This window comes from Pseudoliparis swirei, chromosome 1 (assembly GCF_029220125.1).
Source record: "Pseudoliparis swirei isolate HS2019 ecotype Mariana Trench chromosome 1, NWPU_hadal_v1, whole genome shotgun sequence".
Classification (NCBI taxonomy): Eukaryota; Metazoa; Chordata; class Actinopteri; order Perciformes; family Liparidae; genus Pseudoliparis; species Pseudoliparis swirei.
This window is the reverse complement of record NC_079388.1, coordinates 17,672,716-17,685,140: the sequence shown is the minus strand read 5'-3', so window position 1 is coordinate 17,685,140 and position 12,425 is coordinate 17,672,716.

Below are 12,425 nucleotides of genomic sequence, written 5' to 3'. Positions count from 1 at the left end.
AGGATTGATTTCTCCTATCAGACAGAGAGGGGGGGGGGGGGTTAATGAACCTGTCAAGAGGTCAGAGGTTAGAGCTGGCCTAATGCATACAAATCTAGAGCAGGTGATTTAAGTGTATACAGTAGTATGCATCAGTGCAGGCAGATGTGCTTTGAAGAAACGGCAACAAAAATCACAACAACAACAACAACAACAAAGTGTGGGTCATTTGTCAGTCCGCTGCCGGATTGGAAACCATTACAATCGACCCGGGAATGAATCGGCTCAAAACAAATGAAGGCCAAAAAAATCTTGCTCGAACTATCAGCATTTAGCTTGATCTATGTATCGGTCTTATTAGTGGGGGAGGGGTGTTGACGGGGGGGGGGGTTGGGGGGTATTTGCAAGGTTGTCCTGGTCGTTGACAGAATGGATGGACCGCAAGCTGAATTTCAATTGGCTCATAAATGGAAGAGTTACTCCTCTTGGCAGGTAGTGGGGGGGGGGGGGGGGGTTCTGATCCGGTGGCTCGCTCTCTTTGCCTTCTGCTCGTGTGGACTTCCCCTGATCCCCCAACGTACACAACCGCGGTCTGGGCTAAACACGGGCAGATGGAAGGGGGTAAACACTGGGGTTAGGCTCGTATAAGCCACCGCTATTCCAGATCTTTGCATCTGACCATTTTTCATGCCCAAAAGGACTACGAGGATTCAGTGCTGCCCTGGAGTTTGGGAGGAGGAGCCTGCGTTTCATCTTTTGTGAAATCATAGGACTCTAATAGCCTGCTAATAACATTCAGAGGGGTTCTTTATGGCAGGTTTTACTGCAATTATCTTGACAAACTGCAGTATTACAAGACTAAAGTCACACTTGCATCGTCAGCGTGCCAACCTCGCAAATGTCAGCCTCACTGTGGCACGAGAGGAAGAGTCTGGAGACCACCAAAGTTGTCAGGATTCATCCTCTGGGGGCCGTGAATGTCTGTACCAAATTTCATGGCGACCCATCCGATAGTCTTTGGAGATATTACCCTGAAAACAAAAGTGTCCACTTCATTTTGGTGCTAGGGGAATCCTCAGGAAATCACCAAATCCTAAAAGGATTCTTCCTCTGGGGACCACGAACCTCTGTACGAAAGGTCATGGCAACTCATCCAGTTGCCTTTGAGACATTTCACTAACAAACAAAAGGGTTGACTTCATTGTGGCACTTTAGGAACATTCAAGAGATCACCTACCTCTGATAGGGTTCTCCCTCTGGGAACCACAAATCTCTGTAGAAAAGCTCATGGCAACTCATCCAGTAGCCTTTGAGACATCTCACGAATAACAAACAGGTTAAACTTCCGTGTGGCGCTTTAGGAATATTCAAGAGATACCCTACGTCTGGTAGGGTTCTTCTTCTGGGAACCATGAATCTCTGTGCAAAAGGTCATGACAACTCATCCAGTAGCCTTTGAGACATTTCAAACAAACAAAAGGGTTGACTTCATTGTGGCACTTCAGAAACATTCAAGAGACCCCCTACCTCTGGTAGGGTTCTCCCTCTGGGAACCAGGAATCTCTGTAGAAAAGGTCATGGCAACGCTTTCAGTTGCCTTTTAGACATTTCACTAACAAACAAAAGGTAAAAAAAATCTGTGTGGCACTTAAGGAACATTCAAGAGATCACCTATGTCTCCTATAGGGTTCTTCCTCTGGGAACCATGAATCTCTGTACGAAACTTCATGGCAACTCATCCAGTAGCCTTTGAGACATTTCAAAAACAAACAAAAGGGTTGACTTCATTGTGGCACTTCAGGAACATTTAAGAGATCCCCTACCTCTGGTAGGGTTCTTCCTCTGGGAACCAGGAATCTCTGTGCAAGATTTCTTTGCAATTCATCAGAGTGGTTGTTGCGATACGTCAATGTCTCCCATAACTATATGTTCTTCTCAGATATCTGACACACAGATTTATCGACTAAACGAGATCATGGTCACCTCATCAGAGGATGCACTGAATGGACGATATGCAATTGTAAGCCGCTGACTCTCATCCCTGTTTTCTTAAATCGGCAATAGTAAAAAAAAGAAGAAGAAAGATACAATGAAAGTGTTGGCGAGATAAATGAAAGGAGAAGGGAAGTGATGCGTTCGCTGACATCCGTTAGCGTCACGCTGTCAGTGGAGGTTTTTTTCTTCTCTCCTGCTCTCGAGGCAAGAAAGCATGCGAGAGAGAGATAGCCGGGTTCTGTCCGAGGGTCACGCTCAGTTTAGCATCGCTACAAGGCCGGAGGAACCTTTTTTTTTCTTGCCCATGAAAGCTTTCAGAACTGTCACACCTGCTTAGGTCTTTAACACCACCCTCCACCCTCCATCTCCACCCGCCCTCCCCTCTCTCCCCTCTCTCTCCACCTCACCACCCACCACAGAAAACCAGAGCTCCCTTCATCCCACGTCCCCCGTCATGCCCACGAGGTCATTGCTTTGTCGATGATCAATGTCTCCACGGAAACATCGGCGTCTGAAGAAGAAGTACTTCGGAGATATATGTTAACGTTTACATATACGGTTTTCTTTTCTTTCTTTTCTTTACATTAAAACCTTGTATTTGTAAAAATTACCTGGGGCATTATTACGCCACTCCTCTGGAAACTAATATTTGCACTGGAGGAGTCGTGCTAGAGGAGTTCTAGGAAAAAGCCATTAGGGGAGCGCACTTACATATTTATGCTAGTAGTGCAACAAAAAAAAGAAGAAGAGAGAAAAAAAAGAGAAGAAAAAGAAGCCACAGATGCCAGCAGCCAAAAAACATTAATGTGTCTGCTTATCAAACCGGAGAGCAAAACAAAAAAAACAATAAAAACATGGCAGATGCAATCACAACACCCTTTGTGTCTATAAATAAGTAATGTGAGATTTCAGGTTGTGTTATTTCTGACAGAGCTCAGAGGGGTTTGGGAAATGACTTGTCAAGTTCCTTGTACTTGTTAGAATACCTAATGCCCCGATTACTCTGCTCCTGATCCCTGACATGTGGACACCATTAATCCATCCTGTTGTGCGTACTACTCTGAAATATAGAATAACCTACAGTGAGAACATACCTGAGCCTGGTTAGTGAATAGAAACTAGAAAACATATATATATATACACATATATATATATGTATACATATACATACATATATGTATACATATACATATATATACATATATATAAACACATATATATATACATATATATAAACATATATATATACATATATACACATATATATACACATATATACACATATATATACACATATATACATATATACACATATATATATACACATATATATATACACATATACATATATTAATTATATATTTTTAAATATATTAATTATATATATATATATTAATTATATACCTATTTATACATAAATAAATTATATATTCATTTATATATTTTAATAAAATAGCATTATTATTATAAATGGCATTAATAAAAAATAAAATGTATATCAAAGCCAATAGAGGGCTAGTGAATATTAAATCTAATGTATTATGCGGATACTAATGTTTGATATCTGACCGAAGACTATTTCTTTAGGAGAAAGAAGTTCCATTCACAACCTTTGAATTCGGACGTTGTTTCTGAAGACGTCCGATGCTCTCGAATCTTTTCGTAACATCCGTCGACCTTTCTCGAGGAAGATAGCGGAAGTCTCGCAGATGGATATCTCACAACCTGAGTGAATCAATTTATAACCATCTGTATGACGAGAAAGGTGAGAAATCTTTCTTCCTTTTAACCCAGAGTCTAATGAGTAAAGTACCTTTGTAGCCACAATTACAGCCCACGCTCCTCAATGTATCGTTTCACAACGTCTCAACACTTTCATCGGGTCTCGTTTTCAGGGAATAAATTCAAGGACACATTAGTAAATGTGAGGAGACAAAACCCTCTAATGGATTCAAGAACTATCAATTATTATTTATTTCCCCAGAAGAAGCCTCTGGGTGCGTTCTAGATTAAACTGTTTGATAATATATAGCTCTAGGTATAACCCCTTTGTATTGGGCTGTAGATGAAACCCTTGGAATGAAATGGGTTCTTGGTAGAACCCCCTGGTTGGGTTCTGGATGAAACCATTGGAATATAAAGGGGTTCATGTCAGAACCCTTTTATCAGGTGGAACCATTAACAGATGGCTCTAGTTACAGTATATTGGGCTGTAGATGAAACCCTTGGAATAAAATGGGTTCTCGGAAGAACCACCAAGGGTGGATTCTTGTTGGCACCCATAGGTGGAAAGGTTCTGGACAGAACCTCTTAAAAAGAGGTCCTGGGTTGAACCATTACTCCAGAGAAGGGTTCTCTGCAGGAACTCTCAGGCCACTCTGTGGGTGGAACCTTTCACATATGGTTCATTGGATAACCCTTTATGTTGGATTCCCCGGTAGAACCCTCTGGAAGGGGTTCCAGGTGAAAGGTTCTATCAGAAACCCAAATGGGTTTTCACAACAGAGTAAGGTTCTTCAGCACTGGGACCCAATGATCTCCGAGGGAACGCGACCATGTAAGCCGAGTACATGACCAGTATGCCGAACAACGATTTATACAAGGATGATATCGTCTAATATAAAACGATTTGTGCTGAGAGAAAGTAGGCCACCTCGGGGAGGGGAGGGGGGGCTATCATTCCTTATTTCGATCAATGTCCTGTTTGTTCTCCGGGTGTCGTTATTATTGTTTAGCGATTCATATACAGAGCATACTTCACACTCGCCTGCTCAAGAGACGTGCCCACGGTATTGATTGATGGTGCCCGGCTTCTTCCAAATGAAAAGCCAATAAGTGTTTACGGACACATGTATATCCTTCACATAACGCCGCGCGGCTCGTTACGTTTTTATATCCCGCCGGTACCTCCGAGGATCTCAACCCCCGGCGGTTCCGTGTCATCGGTAAGCGAAACGGTAAAGTGGCCACGAGGACCGAGTGAAGATTTCATTACGTAGTCGAAGCGTGTTAACAGGCGGTATGATGGAGTTTACTGGTCTGTGGATCCTTGTGTGAACAGCTGGCTTCTACGAATAATGGAGTCGGTGTAGTACTTACAGCCACTACGAGTAGAATACATTATAGCCTACTTCTAGTTACTCTGATGGCGGATGCTTTCGATGGATGGATAGATGGACTTGGGGTACTTGAGGGCCGTCTTGTTATCTTCTTACTTTATGTTAGCAGAATATATATTTAATCGGGATTGGATCCAGAGATAACTGGTACTGTACGCTTTGCAGCTGGGTGAAAATCTCCCAAATATATTGTCTATTTCCCCCCCCCCCCCCCCCCCCATCGCATTGACGCCGATCTCCTTTTCATTTATTTTTGACACCCTCTGGCTTTCAGCTTTTCATCCTTTCCTTTTCCCAGAAAGACAGGTAGAACTTCATGGCCAAAAAAAAACCAGACCCTCTGCTGGCTCAGTGATACGGCAACATCACACCATGGTCTGCATGAATGGCGTCTGGAGAGCACACATACTCTACTATAATCTCTGAAACCAATAGAGGATTTATCGCTTGGTTTTAGGCGAGGTAATTAGAAATGCATTTAGGCTTTAGCCAGCCTTTCTTAGCCGGTAAAGCTCTGTAAAGAAATGTCGAGATCCCCCCCCCCCTCTCTCTGTTCACCTGCTTTCATTCTTCAGGGTATTTGGATGAATACAGCCACAACTCATCCCCACATTCAGCTTTTTAATGACTGTAAATTATATACCGCTCTCCGCACATTGCCTCTTCAAAGCCAATATTCTTTTAAGGTGAAGTGGAAGCATGGAGGAGAGCAACGCTGCCTTTGAGCTTCTTTTCAGGGTTCCCTTTGAACCAGTTATATCTGTGTAGACGCGCATACATATATATTTATATAATATATATATATATAAATACATATGTTGTATATATATGTTTGTAGATATAAATATATTTATATATATACGTATATGCATATATATTATAATTCTTAATTAAATATATTTCATATATGTAAATATATAAAAGCAATCCTGCCCTTGAGCTTCTTTTCAGGGTTCCCTGTGATCCAGTTATATCTGTATGCAGACACACATAAATATATATCTATTTATACAATGTATATATTTATATGTAAATAATAATTAATGTGTATGTATATAAATATATATTCATATATATTCAAACACATATACTGTATATATCTATTTAGATAATGTATATATACATATTTATATATATATTTGTATATAAATATCTTTACATATACTGTATATATATTTATGATATATATACTGTATATATATATAAGAATATATTTACATACAGTATATATATATTCATATATAAAAATATATATATGAATATATTTACATATATAAATATAAATAAATATGTAAATATATGTGTGCTTTATCTGTGTGCCATGTTCATGACAACCAGAGCACGACGCTCCCAGGAGCCAAAGACCTGATGAAGTGCAGCTCTCTGCAGTATTCGAGTGTAATGCACACGTGTGTCACCATGTGAGTCTCTTCCCAGCCAATCCTGCTTTGAAGGTTTCACACACGCGACGGCCGAGCAGCAACTCATCATCGCGAAGAAGAACAAGTTGTAATTAGAGGTGTGGAACATTTTCCCGCTCATTTGTGGCAATTTAAAACACGTTTTTTTTTCTTTCTTTGGTTTATTTGATTTGAAGGGACAGCGCACATTAATAAAAACATTTCTGTAAATGTGCCAGTTATTAGCCAAGAGACTGTTTTTCATCTGTAGTCGTGTGGTTTTTTTGAGGTTTCTCACCTCGCTGCTCGGCTCACAGGCATAAACTAAAAAGTGCACGCCTCGTGAATTCTTTTGTTGGCTCGTGCAGGAAAAGAGGCCGTCCCACAAAAAGACCCTGAAGCTCACCTCTTACCTGTCGTTTTGGGTAATACTTCTATTTTGGAAGGTTGATCCCCCCCCCCCCACCCCTCACGCCAAGGTCACTCCTTCTCGGAGTGTCGAGTCAGATTTGTCTCCAGTTTTGGCCTTTAGTGAAAGCACACACACACACCAGGATAAAATACACAGTCGCCCACAAGCCGTGGGGTGAAGCAGGGGGCGTGGCCTCCCGGCTCATCTGGATCAGCACAGCTGGCCTGATGAGGTCTGAGAGTCGGCATTCGCTCCGCCACCCCGCAGCGCTTCCTACAGCACCGAGCATCCGACCTCAGTCTTGTTGTTGTTGTTGTTGTTGTGGAGCTGTGTGCATGAAATCCACCTCACTGTCTTTGAAGAACTCAAAGAAAACTCTCAAACCAAAAAAATATATACTTCCCCTCACAAAATGATTTCATACATAATTCCACTAGTGGGAGGATTAGTCCAATAGTTGTTCTTTTGTAATTTATGTTATGCTCTTTCATGCTGAATTACTTATATCTAAGACCCCCCCCCCCCACACTCACAGGCCAGAAACACAATCAAAAGATCCCGTGACCCTGTGACCTCTCAACTTTAAGCAGCGACTCAAAGCAGCGTGAATACCATTAAGATGTTCCGCCCCCGCCACCATCATCTTCTCCTCGTGATTTTGATGACGATACGAGCCATTGGACTTAATAAGCATATTAATTCTCTCCGTCACAGAGTCTCAGAGTTGTCGGGACCGCTCCGACTAAAAAGGCTCCGTGGGGTTTCGGCCGACGTGACTGCGGCCACATTTCAGTGAAGTGGCCCAAAAAAGCAACCCCACAAGCCTGGAGAGGAGAACGTCAGCTTCAGTGTGTACAAGCCAGAGGTCAGAGGGCTCAAAAATCCCAAATAATAAGCAGAACAATCAGCAGGATTTTCTATTTTCCTCCTTTGAATGCTGATTGGAGCCGGAGGGCATTGCACAGAGTTGCATTGTGGGTAATGTAGGCACCAAGTTTTTTTTCATCAAAAACCTTTTTCAAACATTTGTGTGTGAAATTGTGATTATTAGCATACAGATTCATGAGTTATGGCCAATAAATGTGTTTTGAGTCGTCCCAACATTAATTCATTATTAACCACTAAATACTAATCGCTTCATCTTTGTGAATTCCCTCAAGGACAACGATAAAACCATAAAAAAATACGAAATAAAAGGCATAAGATTGTCTGTAAAATGGAAACAATATTCCAGTATAAGCACAATACAAGTTTAATAGAATACAACTTATTATTATTTAACATAACATGTGCATATGTTGCTTAAACGCTGAAAATCTAACACACATCTCATCTAAATCTCGTCTTTTAAGGGTTGGATAAACTGTTCTCATCCCAGACCTTCTTTATTTGGACGGGGACACTCTGGGATGTTTGATGCCGAGAACTGCTGTGGTGCTCTGTCAACATGCCCCCCCCCCCCCCACACACACACACCCCGATCGATGGACCTGTGTGTACGGTCCTCTGGCAGGCAACGTGGAATGTGCCGCTTGCAGGAGAGAAAAAAATCATTCTGTGCAAACATCTCGGAGGCCAAACCGAATCCAATATGTGTGTTTGTGTGTGTGTCCCTGTTTCATGAGGCTGCTGTACATCATCAGTCGAGTAACAGAAAACATTCTGGCATCTTTTACACTCCGATACACAGGAGAATAAATTCCCTCACAAGAACACACACCCACACACACACACACCCACACACACACAAGTTGCTGAGAAGTGAAAAGTCGACTAAGCTTTTTATTTTTACGGAAATCTTCCCTTTCGATCTTTTTTTTTCACTGAGGGATGAGAACGTGGCGAGGGAGGCGGAGTCTTATCTGTGGCCGGGCAGCACCCTCCGAGGCTTCATCTCCCACTCCCCCTTCCAGAGAGGCTTTAAAATCCCTCCCCCCCCTCATGATGTGGCGGGAACATGAACCCACGAGTCCGGTAAGCCCGAATCTAAAGCGCCGGAGCGCCGAGGGTTTTTTGGGGATTAGGCCGCCGGCTTTTGTCGGGTTTCTGGTCCAAGTCAAGTCCTCCGACCTTAAGCGTTAAAAACAAATAAAACATTCTTCTTCTTCTTTCGTGACACAAGTTGATGATTTCTTCTTTTTTTTGGTGCCTATTACAGTTGAAGAGGGAAAAACATCATGAACTACCGGAAGGGTTCAGAGTGGAAACTCTCTGTAGGAGACGCCATGTTAAAGTAATGGGGGGGTGGGGGGTGATATTTTTAGGCTTGAATATCACTAGGATTTATTATTTATTTGATCCACAACGGATCGAATCCACTCGTAACGCTGAAAGGTCGCCCGGCTCCGAGGAGCGTTGTTCAGCTTCGTGTTTTTACAACATTGTTTCATTCGGCTCTCATCGGCATCGTTTTCCAGTCGCAGCATTTTTCAGCCAAAAATCTTCATTTTTGCTCGTCCCCAAAGTCAGACACGGAAGTCGGGTTTGTGCCGGTGAAGAAGCCGTTTATGGATATACGTTATAATGTCGCTCGGTGTGTAAATGAGCTGTTTACATTAGCGTTATATATAAAAGTTAATAATATTGTGTTCGCAGCAAAAATTTGGACGTAAACTTTTGGTCACCGCGCATTTTTCTTGACGTGAAATCTCATCGGGTTTGAGATTTCAGAAATAAAAACGACAAAATAACGTCAAACTACCGATCCCGCCGTGAATAACGAGGTACTTTAAAAAAACTTAACGGGACTACAGATGAAAAATAGCCTCTTGGCTAATAACTAAATGTTATTAATGTCCACTGTCCCTTATCAAATAAACCAAATAAAAAAATTAAAAGCCTTATCGGCATCCAAGGAGAGACGAGTTTTGCTCGTATTATTCAAACCCGAGGGACGCTCTGAATTATGGGAAGAATAAGTCAGGGAAAGAGAAATAAAAATGATAATAATAAAGCTTGGTGAGGTTGCGACATGTCATTTTCCATATCTGACTGAATGAAGGGGGACCGGGACCCTGACAGATCCAGGGCACAGTGTGTGTGTGTGTGTTTCCTTTATACTTGTCCAGTTAAATAGGACATGGTTAAAAAAAAGAAGGTTGCTATACTCAGTCTCGTCATTCTTTCATGGACAGATGACCTATTTGGTTATTGCCGAGGCCTTGTTTCTCACACACACACACACACACAGATGAAATGTTCTCCCCTGTCCACACACATATGCTACCAGTCTCAAGGTAACCTTTCCCTTCCTCCCTTTATCTCTTACACATCCTCCACGTTCCTCACCTCCTTTTCTCTCGCCGGACAAAAGGCCGCCTCGCTTTAAAAAGAAAGAAAGGTGAAAACGCCTGTAACATAACTGTAACCGTCATAACCAAGCGGCAGAATGAAATGGCGGCTTTTCGGTGCTAACTTGTGTCGTCAAGTGTTTTGCGAGGCGGCTAAAATAGGCGGGAAGTCGTTTACCGAGCCGGCGGACGGCAACGCACAGTCAGCGGAAAACAAGGTGACAGGTTGTGAATTCAGGGAAGGATGAAAAAAAAAATCCATGTGAGGGATGAATGATAGAAAGAGCCACGAGGTCCAAACACACCGTGTGTGTGTGTGTGTGTATGTTTGCATTCAGGCTTCGAGGTTTTTGTGCGTCGGCCTCGTCGGTAAATACCGTTTCTAGTGAGACACCGTTAGCTTGGAGGCGGAGCCGCAAAGTCACAGGACTTTGGCGTCGTTCAATCGTTGGCTAATGTCTTCAGAAATCCCAAGCGTGTCATTTTTTGTGGTGAAGATTACGTTGTGAAGCAGATTGGAGCTTTTCTGCAACAATCCAACATCCAATGGAAACGTCCGATTGCTTTCAGAAAGTTGCCGGTGCAACGCTAACTTCCGGGTTTTCCTGTAAAGATTCATCGACCCCGCAACGCTCCGTTGAGCAACGAGTAACTTTTAAGGGATTATAATACAATCTAGATTAATTACAGACGGGCTTCGGACCAGAAGTGATTTGTGGCCTCCAGACCCAAACATACAATAACCCCACCAGGAACACGTGGACCAATCACCTTCCGTCTACAGACCAATTAGCCGACTCGATCCCAATATCATCTTCATAAGGAATACAAGGACTCAAACAATTAGTTGAGTGTGTGTGGGGTGGCGCCCACCGAGTGCGAGGCGAGAAAGAACACACGAGAAACTCATTTGACACTTGCAAATATACGCCGGTGTGATTGCCGACACTTGTCCCATCGTTTTATCCTGCAGACGAGATCGAGTAGGTATAAACAAGATAGATCCCGATTCCCCCCCCCCCCCGCCCCCCCCGCCGAGTCTGTAATTTCAGCACTGACTTCACACACACACGTCAAACGGCTTCATCCGAGCTCAAAATAAAAAACATTGGTCAACGTCGCCCTCGTGTGGATCGAAGAGGAAGGATAGGTGAAGAGACTCGAATGTTTTGCATTCCTTTACCATAAAACTTGTAAAACACTATGCATGCACACAAACACATATTTAATTAATGGATTTAAAAACATGTATATACATCTTTTTTGTCTGTCACTCTTTTGGAACACTTGGAAAAAAGAAGAAAAATGTCCTCATGGATTTTTCGAAAATCTGTTTGGTGTTATAATAGTTTTTTATATTCATTCTTAGAACATTTTCACATTTGTTTTCCTGCCACCTCGAGCTCCGGTCTTGCGTTCGACGCCCGTCTGGGATCGAACTGGCGGCCCTCACTCGCTGTCTGTAACGACCTCACACGTGATTTATTTTGTTGGTTTTCGCCTCAGTCACCACACGTCTTTGGTTCGTCGTTGAGTTACAATTGAAGCGATTGTCACAATTTGACCAAATTTCAGCAATTTATCTTCCAAATACACTAGTTCCACTTTGATCTGTTGCGTCATTAAAGAACGAATAAAGTAAAAAACAAAAACAAAAAGACCTAAATAAGTTCTGTGCATACAAGTGCTCACAAGCCTTGATTCTGCCGAGAAGAGCTTGAATGCAGCTCCATCGCCCCTCCCCCACACACCAATAAATAAAGACATATCACGACCATCGTTTACAATTTTATTATCGTTACCATCTCGTTTTTCTTTCCGGTCGTCAAGATAAAAGCAGATAAAGTGAGAGAGAGAGAGAGAAGCGTAATATCAGAGCCGGCGTGCAGCTTCGGGGGTCCCCGTCCCGACGCCGGAGGACAGAACTGAGGTTGCGTTCACGTCGTTAAATGCTACATGACACACGACTCCACATCGTTTGAAAAACAAGTCACCACGACCGGGGCCGCCGTCACTTTGAGGACGGACGGACGGGGCCGGGAACACATTCGTGACACGGAGATATTCTGAGGTAAGCTAGAGTTGGCTAGTGTTGTACTGAGCAAATAAAATCATCCATGTGTGTGTGTGTGTGTGTGTGTCTCACTTCATGGCCGCTCGTCTCTACCGTGGCATAGCTTTGGCATTGGGAGGTAACAACGTGTTGGACAACGAGCGTCCGAGGAGTCCG